The sequence below is a fragment of the Peromyscus maniculatus genome, chromosome 19, assembly GCF_049852395.1.
Source record: "Peromyscus maniculatus bairdii isolate BWxNUB_F1_BW_parent chromosome 19, HU_Pman_BW_mat_3.1, whole genome shotgun sequence".
In the NCBI taxonomy this organism is placed as follows: domain Eukaryota; kingdom Metazoa; phylum Chordata; class Mammalia; order Rodentia; family Cricetidae; genus Peromyscus; species Peromyscus maniculatus.
The window spans coordinates 37,248,178-37,261,264 of record NC_134870.1 but is presented as its reverse complement, the minus strand read 5'-3'; positions in this window follow the sequence as shown (position 1 = coordinate 37,261,264).

Genomic DNA, 13,087 nt, shown 5'->3' with positions numbered 1-13,087 from the left:
CAGACGAAGCCCTCTTATCTTCTGCAGAGTGCTATGAAGACATGAGATTAAAGTAGATATTTACAGTAATTTTCCAAGATTTATCTGCAAGGGCAAAAAAGGCAAGCCAGTCTTTGTCAGAGACTAGAAAGGCAGAGACCATGTTATTTAGTCCTTGAGCTCTTTTTCATAGCAGCAGGTATCTCTTAGAACATTTTGTAAATGTTTGCCATGAATATTATGGTTATCATAACAAATATTTACTGGTAGGCTGACTTCTGTCTAAAGTATTCCTCTTGCATTAAGGCAAGTAGATCGGTCTACTACCTTCTGGAGCCTCTTGCAATGCATGTATGACCAATTCATTTATTCATTCAACCAGGCATCCATATAACACGTTTATTGAGATCTCCACATAGCAGGCAATGTTGTCAGTTCTCAGTTTGGTCAGAGAGATAGATTTGCAAAAAAAAAAAAGTCCTTCATTGTCTGAGATGAGAACTAGAAAGGACTGTTAATTAGGATCCATTGAGAAGACTCTATTGGAACAAACAGTCCAGGCAGTGTGTGCGGGTGCTGGCCAGGACAGAATATGGAGGCACTGTCCAAGTCTAGGGATCTGGGAATGGCTTGATGCCAACAGGTATAAATAGTGGATGGCTAGTGCAAAGGATAAGGCAGGAAGCTCTGGGCTCAGAGATGAAAGTCTGGAATCAGGGGCAGGATGGCTTGAAACTGTGAATACTATGTAGTGGATATGCCTCGTTAATTGCCACTTTAATACTACTTTGAGTGAATTACCTTATTTGTCTCCCCAAGGCATGAATGTTTAAAATCACTTGTTTCTGACTTAATAGTCACCCCCTTTCCATGAAGAAGGAACCGAAGGAAGGAGGGGGTGGCAGAGAAAACAAACTCCATCAGCCAAAAAGATTTATCTTTATTAATTTATTATTCAGTTATTTTTATCCTATGATTTCACGATAATTTTAGATAGATTTCCCCTAGAACAGTGAATGATTGCATGCTTCTGGCAAATATTTTAAACACGCCTAGGCCTCATGACTTGTTTTTGGCAGAGAAGAAATAAATTTAGCCACTTGGAGGCTTACACCATAATGCATCTGTCAAGAGTGAAACAGCAGAAACGGACAGGCTCTGACAGAGGTTTTTAAGTTGAACCAGTTTCTCTTCCCTGTGTCTCTCCATTCAGAACACAGTTGAATAAAGTTCGATTCACAATCACCCTGAATGTAGTCATTGTCTGTGTTCATGGGCCTAAATGAAAATCAAATAACTGTATGAGTTACAACCGGCCCTCTGTAAGAGCAGGGCCTTGCAACTATTGGAGCACAGCATTTTGTTGCTCTTTTCATGTGTCACTGGATTTGAGTGGAAACAATCATGTTGGTTGGTGCTCGGAAGTGTCAATCATTGTGAGAGGGTGGGAAACATCAAGACGGGGTTTGAGTTTTACAAAAGGTGACTCTGATCTGGTGATCTGGAGTCTATTTTGAAGGAATGGGCTGATTATTTATTTATTTATTTATTTATTAAATGAAAGAACAACTTGGGACTGAATAGTTGGAGACATTCTTTACAGCCATGTATAAAGAAATAAAGAGAAATGCCTATTGCTTTTCTGGGTCCTCTATGATCAAATTTGACCAGGCAAAATGGAAATTCAGTCTGAAAGCAAACTTAGACTAATGTCTGAATGTGAGTGTACATGTTCAAATGCCATTTTCTGCTTGATTTCTCTGTCCAATCACTCCGCATTGCTGTTTGGCGTTCTGTTTCCTGTGTGTAACTCATAAGTAGGATCACCGTTTTGGTTTCTAGAGAGAGAGAGGTGTTGGGTGCTGGACTGTAAAATAGAACTTTCATTCAGCTGAGCGGTTGCTGTGCCGGGGCCCTCTTGGTGACAGCCCAGAGTCCTGGCTTCATTTTAGTCTGCCAGTCTCTTCCCTGGGGAAATCCTCCTCCTTCCACAGCCAAGGCAGCTGCAAACTCCCAGCATGAAGAGTCCTTTTCTGCTTCTGGGATAGCGGTCTGTGAGGTCTCTGTGTTCACTTAGGAATGAGCAGAGATTCTCTACCCAGGAGCAATTGAGGAGAAAGGGTGGCCTCTCTGGAGGGCTTGCTTCTTGTGATTAGAGACCAGTGGACACAGAAAGTAAATCCTAGCTGAGAATCTTTGGGTTGTCAAGGGCTCCCATGTTGGATGGTCAGTTTTCTCCACAGCACTTCTCATGGTTCCTCCTTGAATTGGTCTTATGCCTTGGAGGGTGCACTCTCCATCCCTAAGCTCTGGTGACTGTCTACTTTAACATATACTGTTCTTTTCCTTATGTCAGTCTCAAATCTGTACTTTTTATTTTCAGTCTGTTTTTGAAGGCTGGAGTGGACATCTGGTCATGTTGAGTATTGCCTTTCAGCCTGTAGCATGCCTGAGGACATCTTACAGGGTAATCCTGGGCTTCTCAAAGGTGTTCTGAGTCAGCAGGTCTGAGATGCTGTCCATGAACCACCATTTGTAACAAGTGTCTAGACCTGTGGTTCTCAACCTCCTTAATGCTGAGACCCTTTAATACAATTCCTAGTGTTGGAGTGACCACTCCCCCCCATAAATTATTTTCATTGCTACTTAATAACTGTAAATTTTCGGTTATTGTTATGTAAATATCTGATATGTAGAATATCTGATGTGCAAACCCTGGGAAAGGGTCGTTTGACTCCTGAGGGGCCGCGACCCACAGGTTGAGAACCATCGTTCTAGGCTCTACTGCTGATATGAAGACTGCCTGGTAGCCCTGTCTTAGACGCCATCCTTTTTTCTTTGGGAGCTGACCATGTCTTTTCCTTTGGTGACCAACCTGTTTCCAGCAGCAGGTGGTTATTGGAAGTACCAGCCATGTCTCTCCACAATTCACCAGTCAGGGTGTGTTATAATTTAAAAATGGTGGAAGGTGACCTTGGTGGGTTGGAGCCAAGGGGCCCCAGAAAGTCCCGCCACACAACAGAGCTCATGTGGAGGGTTTATTGGGGGAGACAAGAGCTGAAGAGAGAAGAAGAGGAGGAAGAAGAGAAGGGAGCAAAGACGGAGGCAGAGACTGGTCCCCGGGGACAAGAGAGGCAGAAGAGAGAGACAGGAGGTGGGTAAGGCTCACCTTTTATAAGGGACCATAGCAAATGTGCACAGGGGTGCTCTTAGTGGCTGTAGCTGAAGACATCCTGTCAGGACCCTAAGGGCAGGCCAGTACAGATGCCTAAATGCTAACAGGGTGGTGATATGATCTGAGCAGACCAAAGGGAAGCTAAGTTTCAAGATTTTGAAGACAGGGCAGAGAAAACTTGTTGAGTCCCACTGTTCCCTGGGTTCCCGGTACTGCCCTGCTCCCATTGCTCTTGAGTCCCATAGTAAATTTCCTTGTCATTCTTTTAACTTCCTTGTGTCCCTCCGACAACAGACAGCCTTTCTTCTGTTTCCATCTCAGCTTTGTTCTCTGTTTTTCTCTGCATCTCACCTGCCCCCTCCTCTTAAGCTGACCAGTTGGTGTCTTGTCACTCAAAGCCTGAAAGGATATGTAAGCCTGCAAAGGATATGCCCACTTTCGTATTTCTAGCATGATGTTAAAGAAAACTTTGACTCAGTTCTTCTCACACTGAACGCCTCTAGCTCCTCCCTGGCTCTTTGTAGGGGACACTTTTAGAGCCCTGGCACTCACTCTACCCTGTATGCTATTTGTGTCTTTTTTTTTTTTCTTTTGAAAGAGTCATGAACAGAAGCAAATTCAGTTCTTCCTTAATTCACTATGTATGATGGAGATGGGAAAGATGAAACAGATGCTGTCACTCTTGTATGGTGATATTCTATTTGTACTGAAATGTGATTTTATTTGTATGTTAATAAATAAAGTTGCCTGGGGGTCAGAGCTAATAGCAAGTCATAGCAGAAGTCTGGCAGTGGTAGCACATGCCCTTAATCTTGATCACACGACAGGCAGATCTCTGTGTGTTCAAGGATACAGCCAGCATGGAGACACACGCCTTTAATCTCAATACCAACCATAGAAGATCTGGATGTATGTATAGTTGGGCAGTGACGAGGAGGTCATGTGGTTGGGTTTACAACCAATGAGAAGGCAGAACAGAAAGTCTATAAGACAACAGATACACAGGAAGGAGGTCTCTTGCGGAGGGAAGGACAGGAGTGGCAGTGAAGGGTAAGGTTTTTAGCTCTTAGCTATTACTCTGACCTCTTGGGCTTTCATCTCTGCATTGGCTCTGTGTTTCTTATTTAACAAGATGGCTACATCTACACTCTTGCTGTGAACACTGTCCTCCAGCCAATGCCACTGAAGGGGGATAAAACAAACAAACACCAGACAGTTTGGTGGCGGTTTACTGATTAGCATCAACAGTGAAAAGAAATCACCCGAGTCCCAAACTGAACCTTTTCGTAAGGAGTGACTTTTGGCAGTCACTTCTATGTGCCACGTGAACCAGATGGTGTGCCAGACATCAGCCACAGCTCACCTCTGCTGGTGCCGAGGCAGGGAGTTTTCCCAAGAAGGCAGGCAATGAAAGGATTTATTTGAACAGCATGTGCTTCTGAGTGGCTTTGTATAAAGGAGAATGGATGGAGAATGGAGGGCACAAAACTGAGGACTCAATGTTACCACCAAGTACTGAGAATCAGTTGAGAAGTTAAAAGCTAAGAAATCCAGGGCTCTCTCGAGATTCCTCTCACGTGTGACTATTTAAAAATGTCCTTTTAGACTCTCAGCAAAAGGGAAGGAAGGCTCAGGAACATTGGGGATTTTCACAAACACATTTTTGCCATCTAATCTGAAAATTTGCTAGTTTAACTTGGTTACTTGTGGTTTGTATATTCATGACCAGCTAGTTTCTGGCCTGGCGCTTTTCAGACAATAACAAATAAATTTCTTTGTCTTTACAAAAATGATTTTGAATTTAAATCAGAATGGCATTTAGTATTTGGTCATTGTTGATAAGAATAATGAGAAGTGTGACACGATAGACCTTGGATAGTTTCCTTTAAGTTGCTTTTGAGATTTAAGGTTAAATTACGTGTGTCTGGGAAAGCTGGAGGGGACAGGAGCAGCACATCAACTGTTATGAATTTTCAATGAAGAGCTCAGCCAATTGTATCAGAAAGTCTAACGTGAAGACGGTCCTTCAGAGTTGTTGCAAATAGAGGCAATGGAGCTGGGCATTTTTAGCCACATGTAAGTCAGTTGTGGGATGTTGTTGGAGAGCGATTGACCTTGGGTCAGTTTCTGCACACTCCCTCTCTGATTGTGGCTTCTACAGAGGTCCTTGGCCAAGAGCTATCAGATAACCACACTGGTCCAAAAGTGCTCAACAGGGGTCCTGATGGGGAGCTGGGTAGGCTGCCCTGTTTCCACTATAGGTTATGGTGGTCTCAGTGGCTGCCTGGCAGGTACAGGTGGCATAGAACTTTTCCTTTATGGCAAGAATTTTGACATATAATTGGAGAGGGAAGGGCACAAGCAGGACAGTAGATCCCTTTCCTCCTCCAATGACTTGTTTCAAGATGTTTCTAAGGCTGTGCAGTTGCTAAGATGTCCCTACCTTGGAAACACAATCCCATGTCTTTTCTTTCTTTCTTTCTTTCTTTCTTTCTTTCTTTCTTTCTTTCTTTCTTTCTTTCTTTCTTTCTTTCTTTCTTTCTTTCTTTCTTCCTTCCTTCCTTCCTTCCTTCCTTCCTTCCTTCCTTCCTTCCTTTCTTTTTTCTTTTTTTCATCTCATTTTCCTTTTTCTTCCCCATGCTTGATGTCTGAGAATGTACCTTTTCTAGTAAGGTGCCAACATGGTAACTGTGTTGGATAATTTTATCAGACACCTTGGCTAGGCTACAGTGTTCAGCAGCTTGTGCAAACACTAGTCTAGATATTGCCATAAAGATGTTTCATAAATGTAATACAGCATTTATAATCAGTTCGAGTTATGGTTTGGACATAAAATATCCTGCAGCAACTGCTGTGTTGAAGCCTTGGTCTTTAGTGAGTCAGTATTCAGGGCTGGGTAGGATGGCTCTAACCTCATCAGTGGATTAATCCACTAATGGATTCAGAGCTGAATGGACTATTGGGGCGTGGGTGGAGACTGTAGGTTGGGCCCCAGTTGAAGGAAGTATGTCACTTGGGCCACGTTCTTGAAGGACCGATCTTATTTCCAGGCTCTTCCTTCTCTCTGTTTTCCGGCTACCATGAGGTGAGTAGCTTTTGCTGCCATACTTTCTTCTAGGATGTTCAACATTTTCTCGGACCCAAAAGATTGACTGAGTGACCATAGAAAGAAAGTTTTGAAATTAAATCAAAATAAATATTTTTCATCTTTTAAATTTTAAATTTTTTCCAGGTATTTTGCCACAGCAGTGGAAAACTAGCTAACACAGTTTAAGCAGGCTATATCCTTGATAATGTGGGTGGATTTTATATAATCACATGGGAAGCCTTTAGGGCCAAAGCCTGAGGTTTGCTGGAGAAGAGAAACTCTTCAAGACTGAGTTTCCCATCTGTCAAGCTATGCCATAGACTTTGAACTTGCTGGTCTCCACAATCATGTGAGCCAATCTGTTAAAATCCCTTATATAGCTTATGTCTGTCTTTACCATAATTTAAGTACTCAACTCTCTACTCAGATGCTTATATCTTAGTCTCTGCTGTGTTCTTTTTTTTTTTTTTTTTTTTTTTTTTTGGTTTTTCGAGACAGGGTTTCTCTGTGTAGCTTTGTGCCTTTCCTGGGACTCACTTGGTAGCCCAGGCTGGCCTCGAACTCACAGAGATCCGCCTGGCTCTGCCTCTCGAGTGCTGGGATTAAAGGCATGCGCCACCACCGCCCGGCCTCTGCTGTGTTCTATAGGGAATATGCCCAAATGACCTTATTGTTATCTTCAGAACTGCACCATTTAGAAGATACTGGGGACATTAAAGACCATCCGGAATTTTCCTTCCTATTTTATGGGTAAGGAAATTGAAGGTCAGAATGTTTCATTCTTTGACATAACCCCATGACTAAGAGCCTAGGCTTCCTAACACCTGATTCTTTGCCTCTTTTACATGATCATGTCCTATCTATATTAATCCACTCGAAAGTGACTTGAAAGAGGGTATTTTGCTGGGATAGGTTGGGCTATGAACAAGCAAGAGTTGGGGCCTCTCCTAGGTATAAAAGCACTTGATATTTTTATGGGACGTCAGGTGAATGCTTCTCAGAGACTTTCAGTAGTATGGTGTCTGCACTGTCAGAGCTGGTGAGAAACAGGAAGATGATTAAAAGCCTTGTTTTTTTTTAAATCCCATTTATGGTTAAGATGTCTCTTTAGTGTTTTTCTTCATCTCTCTTTCTAGTCTTCCCATATGTTATTTATATTAATTTGTTTATTATGTAATAGACATTTTTCTATTTAACTCAAAATGTAAACCTCCCATCAAGGGTGATGATACAGGAAGTTTATCATGCTAGCTTTATGTATTAGGTGATAAACCTGTGGCTTCTAGTATGGAGATAAATCTACTATCCCATTCAGCTCTCTATCACTGTGACAAAATGCCCAAGAAAATCAGTCTATAAGGAGGAAGAGGTTTATCCTGAGTCATAGTCTCTAGTTGGCCATCTCTGTTACTTTGGGGCCTGTGTAGAGGCACAAAGGGACCCACAAAGATAACCAAAGGGGCTATGTCTGGTGGTGAAAGCTAAGAGAAAAAGAGGGGCCTGTGGCTCTACTGTCCCTTCCAGTGCATGCTCCTCCAACCCAACTTCCTTCTAGAACCCACTTCCTGAAGGCTCCATTTCATCTGAGCATCATGAGTTGGGATGCTCTCGGAGTCCTTCAAGTTATCCCATTGTTGCCTCCACTTTCTCTTGCTCTCTGGTACAAGCCACAGTGACGTCTTCCTGAAGGACTCCAGGCAGCCTCCTAGCTGGCTCCACTCTTGCTGCTCACAAAGCCTATGCTCTACAGAAAAGTCAGAGCCATATCTGAGAATGCAAATTTTGCTGCACTCTTCTCTGTGGTGGCTTCCCATAGATGCACAATAACATGACAGCGTTTTGTTGTGACCTTGTGTGATTCAGTTTATTTCCCAGGCTTTACTTCTCTGCTTCCTCTGTAGTACTGTGTTCCAGTCATATTGATGCCTTTGGGCCTTTGCACTTTCTTCCATTTGGAATTCACACACACTCTCTCTCTCTCTCTCTCTCTCTCTCTCTCTCTCTCTCTCTCTCTCTCTCTCTTCCAAGAAGCAGTTCCTGATCATTTCACTTTAAGCAGTCTCTTATATTTTTTTATTCTATTTTCCATTATCATTATCTATGATCACCCAGCATAAATAAGTAAATAATACCTTTAGTCATCTTTCCCATAAAATGCATGCTCTATCAGACCCATTTAGGCCATTGCATGAACTATAGCCACTGGAGTTGCTCATTAGTAATGTGGGAGTGCTTCTCTTCCAGAGAGGGTAGTCATTAATCATACCTTGAGTGCATTTGTTCATTTGATGGTATGTGGAGTTCCCACTTTGATGGGTGTGTCTCTGGCAAGATGATTACCAGGAAACTGTACAGACAAAGTCTTTGCCCTCATGGAGCATATAGTCTATTATATCTGGTTTGGGGAGATGTCAGAAAGTAAAACAAACATACATTGCATGTCATAAAAGCTACAGAGTAAGACAGGACAGAATAAAGGCTTTTGAGTATCAAGGATGGGATAGCACTTGGAAACTGTTGAGGCAATTGAAGTGGGGAGGATCTGAGGGGCTATAAGAGTTAGAGGAAGCAGGAATCGTGTCAGGACTAGCAGGCTTTCCTGGGCCACATGATGGCTTGGGTTTAATTAGGAATGAGGTGAAAACCACCAGAGGATCCAAAGTGATACAAAGTGTGCTATGTAAAAAGGATTTTTCTGTGCATTGTTGTGAGAATAATCATGGGGATGGTAGCAATGAAAATAGGGAGATATTTAGGCCACCTAGTAACCAAGGCAGGGACAATGGAGTCAAGGTGCCTTTTCAGGCACAACACAGAGGCCCTGGTAAATGAGTAGAATATGTGGTTACCTTGCATCCATTAGCAGAGTGATTCCTATCTTAGGATATAGGCGACTGAAAGAATGGAGTTGCTGATGAAAAAGAGCTCATACATACAAGTAACATTATATAGACTGATCAGGTGGTATTTATGTATTTAGAAATACACATACACACACCACCACCACCACCACTACCAACAACAACAACAACATAAATTTTATGAATTTATAAAATTAAAAAAAAACCCAAGCCATAAATTTTAAATAGTCTGTGGGAAAGTTTGGAGGGAGAAAAGGAAAGGGGAAAATAGTATAATTATATCATCATATCAAAATATAAAAAATATTATTTAAAAAAATAAAAGAAATAAGAAAAATAATCCTGTTCACATAACCCCAGAAATAAACAAAACCCTAGATATAACTTACTTCACTTAACATTATGATGTTAAGTAGGTAAGATAGAACTTAGCCAAAAATATTAAAAACCTGCACATTGAAAACTATAAACCAGTAAAGGATGAAGCTGTAGAAGACAGTAGAAAATGGAGACACCTCCCACACTCATTGATTAGCAGAACTGATATGGCTAAAATGCCTATATTACTAAAAGTCATATACAGATTGAATTCATTCCCTATCAAAATTCCAATGACATTTACAGAAATAGAAAAAAATCCCAAATTAACATGGAAGTTCAAAAAATTATGAATAGTTAAAGGAACACTGAGGAAAAAAAAAGGAACAGTGCTGGACATGCCAAAGAACATGGCTTCAAACTGCATTATGGAGCCATAGTGACAAAACCAGCATGCTATTAGGACAAAATAGTCACACAGACCAATAGAAACAAAAAGAAGATCAAGCAGCTGCAACCGTAAGATTCTTGGAAAAGGTGACAGAAATATATATTTGGAAAAATAACTTTAACAAAGTTGCTGGGAAGACAGGATATCTACATGGACAGGACCACAGGATCCTATCTCTCGCCCTGCACAAAAATCAATTAAAGATAGATTAAATTAGGATTTCCTATAAGATCTGAAACTTTGAAACTACTACAAGGAAACAGGGAAAATTGAAGATACAAGCACAGAGAATGAAATTGTGCATAGGATTCTGGTAGCCTGGGAAATAAAAGCAAGAGTTGATGAATGGGAGATGGCTCAGTCAGTAACATGCCTGCCGTGTGAGCATGAGGGAGGACCTGAGTTCAGATCCTCTGAGCCCATGTGAAAAGCCAGGCATGGCAGTAGGTGCCTGTTGCCTGAGCCCTGGAGTGGCTGTGGGGAGAGAGGTGGGTCTCTGAAGTTCATTGGCCAGCTACAATAGCAGAATCAATTAGTTTCAGGTTCAAGGAGAGACCCTCACACAAAAAGTTAAAGGTGGAGAGCTATGGAGGGAAGCACCTAGTGTCAACCTTGGGCTTCCACATGTACCTGTGTGTGTGTGCGTGTGCACCCCCCCACATGCACACACATACACACATATCACTCAACACCACAACATTCACAAAATAAAAGAAAATTTAAAAAGTACAAATGGCCAATAAATATATGAAAAATTAAACATTATTAGTCGTCAGGGAAATGTAAATCAAAATTACACTGAGTGTCCACCTCACTTCAGTCAAAATGTCTATCATCAAGCAAATAAGAAATGGACAAACCTGCCGAGGGTGGACTGGGGAACCCGGGTGTATGGCTGGCTGTAAAGTAGATTCGTTCAGTCATCGTGGAAGTCAGTGTTGAGGTTCCTGATAGAACTAGAACTTACCTACCACCTAATCTAGCCATACCTATCCTTTGCGTGTGCTAAGGAAAACTATAGTCAGCGCACTGTGGAAACACTCATTCACCTGTGTTTATTATTGCACTCTTGACATTGTTAAGTTAGGGAGCCAGCCTAGGAGTCCATTAATGGGTGAATGATAAAGAAAATCATGTGGAGTTTATCATCCATAAGGATGGGTGAGACTGTGTCATTTGTTGGAAAAATAGTTGGAACTGGGATCATAATGTTAAGTGAAGTAAGGTATCCTCACTGAGACAACTAGTAATGTTTTCTTTCATATAAGAAATTTAGAAAACAGCAAGAGACATGAAAACCAATCCGAGATAACTAGGATACAGGAAGAGAAGAGAGGGAGGGGTTGAGGAGGAGCAATCCGATCAAGGTACATGCATAGTATGTCATAGTAGAGCCCATTACTTTGCACGATTCATAGATGCGCATGTAAAAAGAGCAGGCTTACCGCTTACTCAGATGGAAAAGTTTTGTGAGAGCAAGATTGAGAGAGAAATCTGGTAACATTTTTTCTTTAAAGGAAACACATACTCTTATGGTGATAAATTCTAGAGCTTTTAAGATAAAAACTGGTGTTTTTATTTAATGTGTCTGTGTGTAAACGTGCACACGTGTGTGGGTGCCCACAGAAGCTAGAAGAGGGCACTGGCTCTCAGATATCCTGGAGCTGGAGTTATGGGAAGCTGTCATTCACCTGATCAGTGCTGGAAACAGAACTCCAGTCTTCTGTAAGAACGGCAAGTGCCCTTCACCACTGAGCCACCTATTCAGTCCCAAGTCCAGATCTTCAGAGGTCTTTCAGAGTCACTCAAGTTTTTTTTTTTCTAACAGCACTCTGCTTTCATTTACTCATTCTTAGTTTAAGATTTTCATGAAAATATGTGCATGCATGTGTATATGCACATGCTGTCCATAGTCATATGGATATAGGTCAAGTAGCTCTTAGGTGTTTATACTTTTCAAATTCTCTGGACTATCCTGGGGATTAGACTCAGGTCTAAAAGAGAAACCCACATGTTTCATACCTACCTTATACACACAGTCTGAAAATAACCGTGTACAATATCCTTAATGGACTTGGGTTTTGTTTGAAACCCATCACATGAGGACAGGCGAGGTTTTTTTTCTACCTTTGGTGCCATGTTAGTACTCAAAACCTTTGGTTCTGAAGCATTTGGATTTGGGGTCCTAAGATGAAGGATGTAAACCTGCCACTACCCGGAGAAGCTGGTTTAGACACATACGCTGGCTAAGTGGTCTTCTTTGTCCTCTCATTTTTCTCATTCTGGACAGAAGGAATTTGAAGTCGAAAGCTCAGAGACATGAGTTGGTTTGTCTGAGGCCAAACAACTGTGAGTTGTTGAACTGGCCAGGGGACACAGATCTCTGCTCTTTGCTCCCTCAGCAATACCACAGCAGTTCAACCACTCATGACAGTTGGTATCTCTCAGACAGCAAGGAGTAGAAAGTAGGTTAAACCAGACATAGTTGTGCACACATATGATTCCTGTACTCTGGAAGATGAGGCAGAAAGATCTTGAGTTGGAGGCCAGCAGGGCCATACAGTGAAACCCTCTAAAATGAAAAAGAAAAGAAATGCATACTACTGTTTTCTTAGCTACTGTTCATTACTGTGAAGAGACACCATGACCAAGGCAACTCTTATAAAAGAAAGCATTTAATTAGGGGGCTGCTTACAGAGAGTTAAGTTAGTCCATGATTATCATGGTGAGGAGCATGGCGGCAGGCAGGCAGGCAGGCATGGTGCCGGAAAAGTAGCTGAGACCTTTACATCCTGGTTAGCAGGCAACAGGCACAGAGAGGGTGAGGGTTGGGGGGGAGAGAGAGACAGAGACAGAGACACAGAGAGAGATAGACACAGAGAGATAGAGACACAGAGATACCGAGAGACACTGGGCCTGGTGTGGGCTTTTGAAATCTCAAAACCCACCACCAGTGACTCCCCTCCTCCAACAAGGACACACTTCCTAATCCTTCATAATCAGTTCACCAATTGGGGACTCAGCGTGCAAATATGTGAGCCTCTGGGGGGGGGGGACATTCTCTTCAAACCGGCACAATTGTGTTCTCACAAGTACTGAGTTGCACAAAGGCCAGGGAGAGGGAAGAGAAGGCAGCGGGAATGTTATAGTCTCGAAATGGGAAACCATAAAGCATTTGCCTATAACCTACACAAGCCTCCTCTGTGTCTACGAAG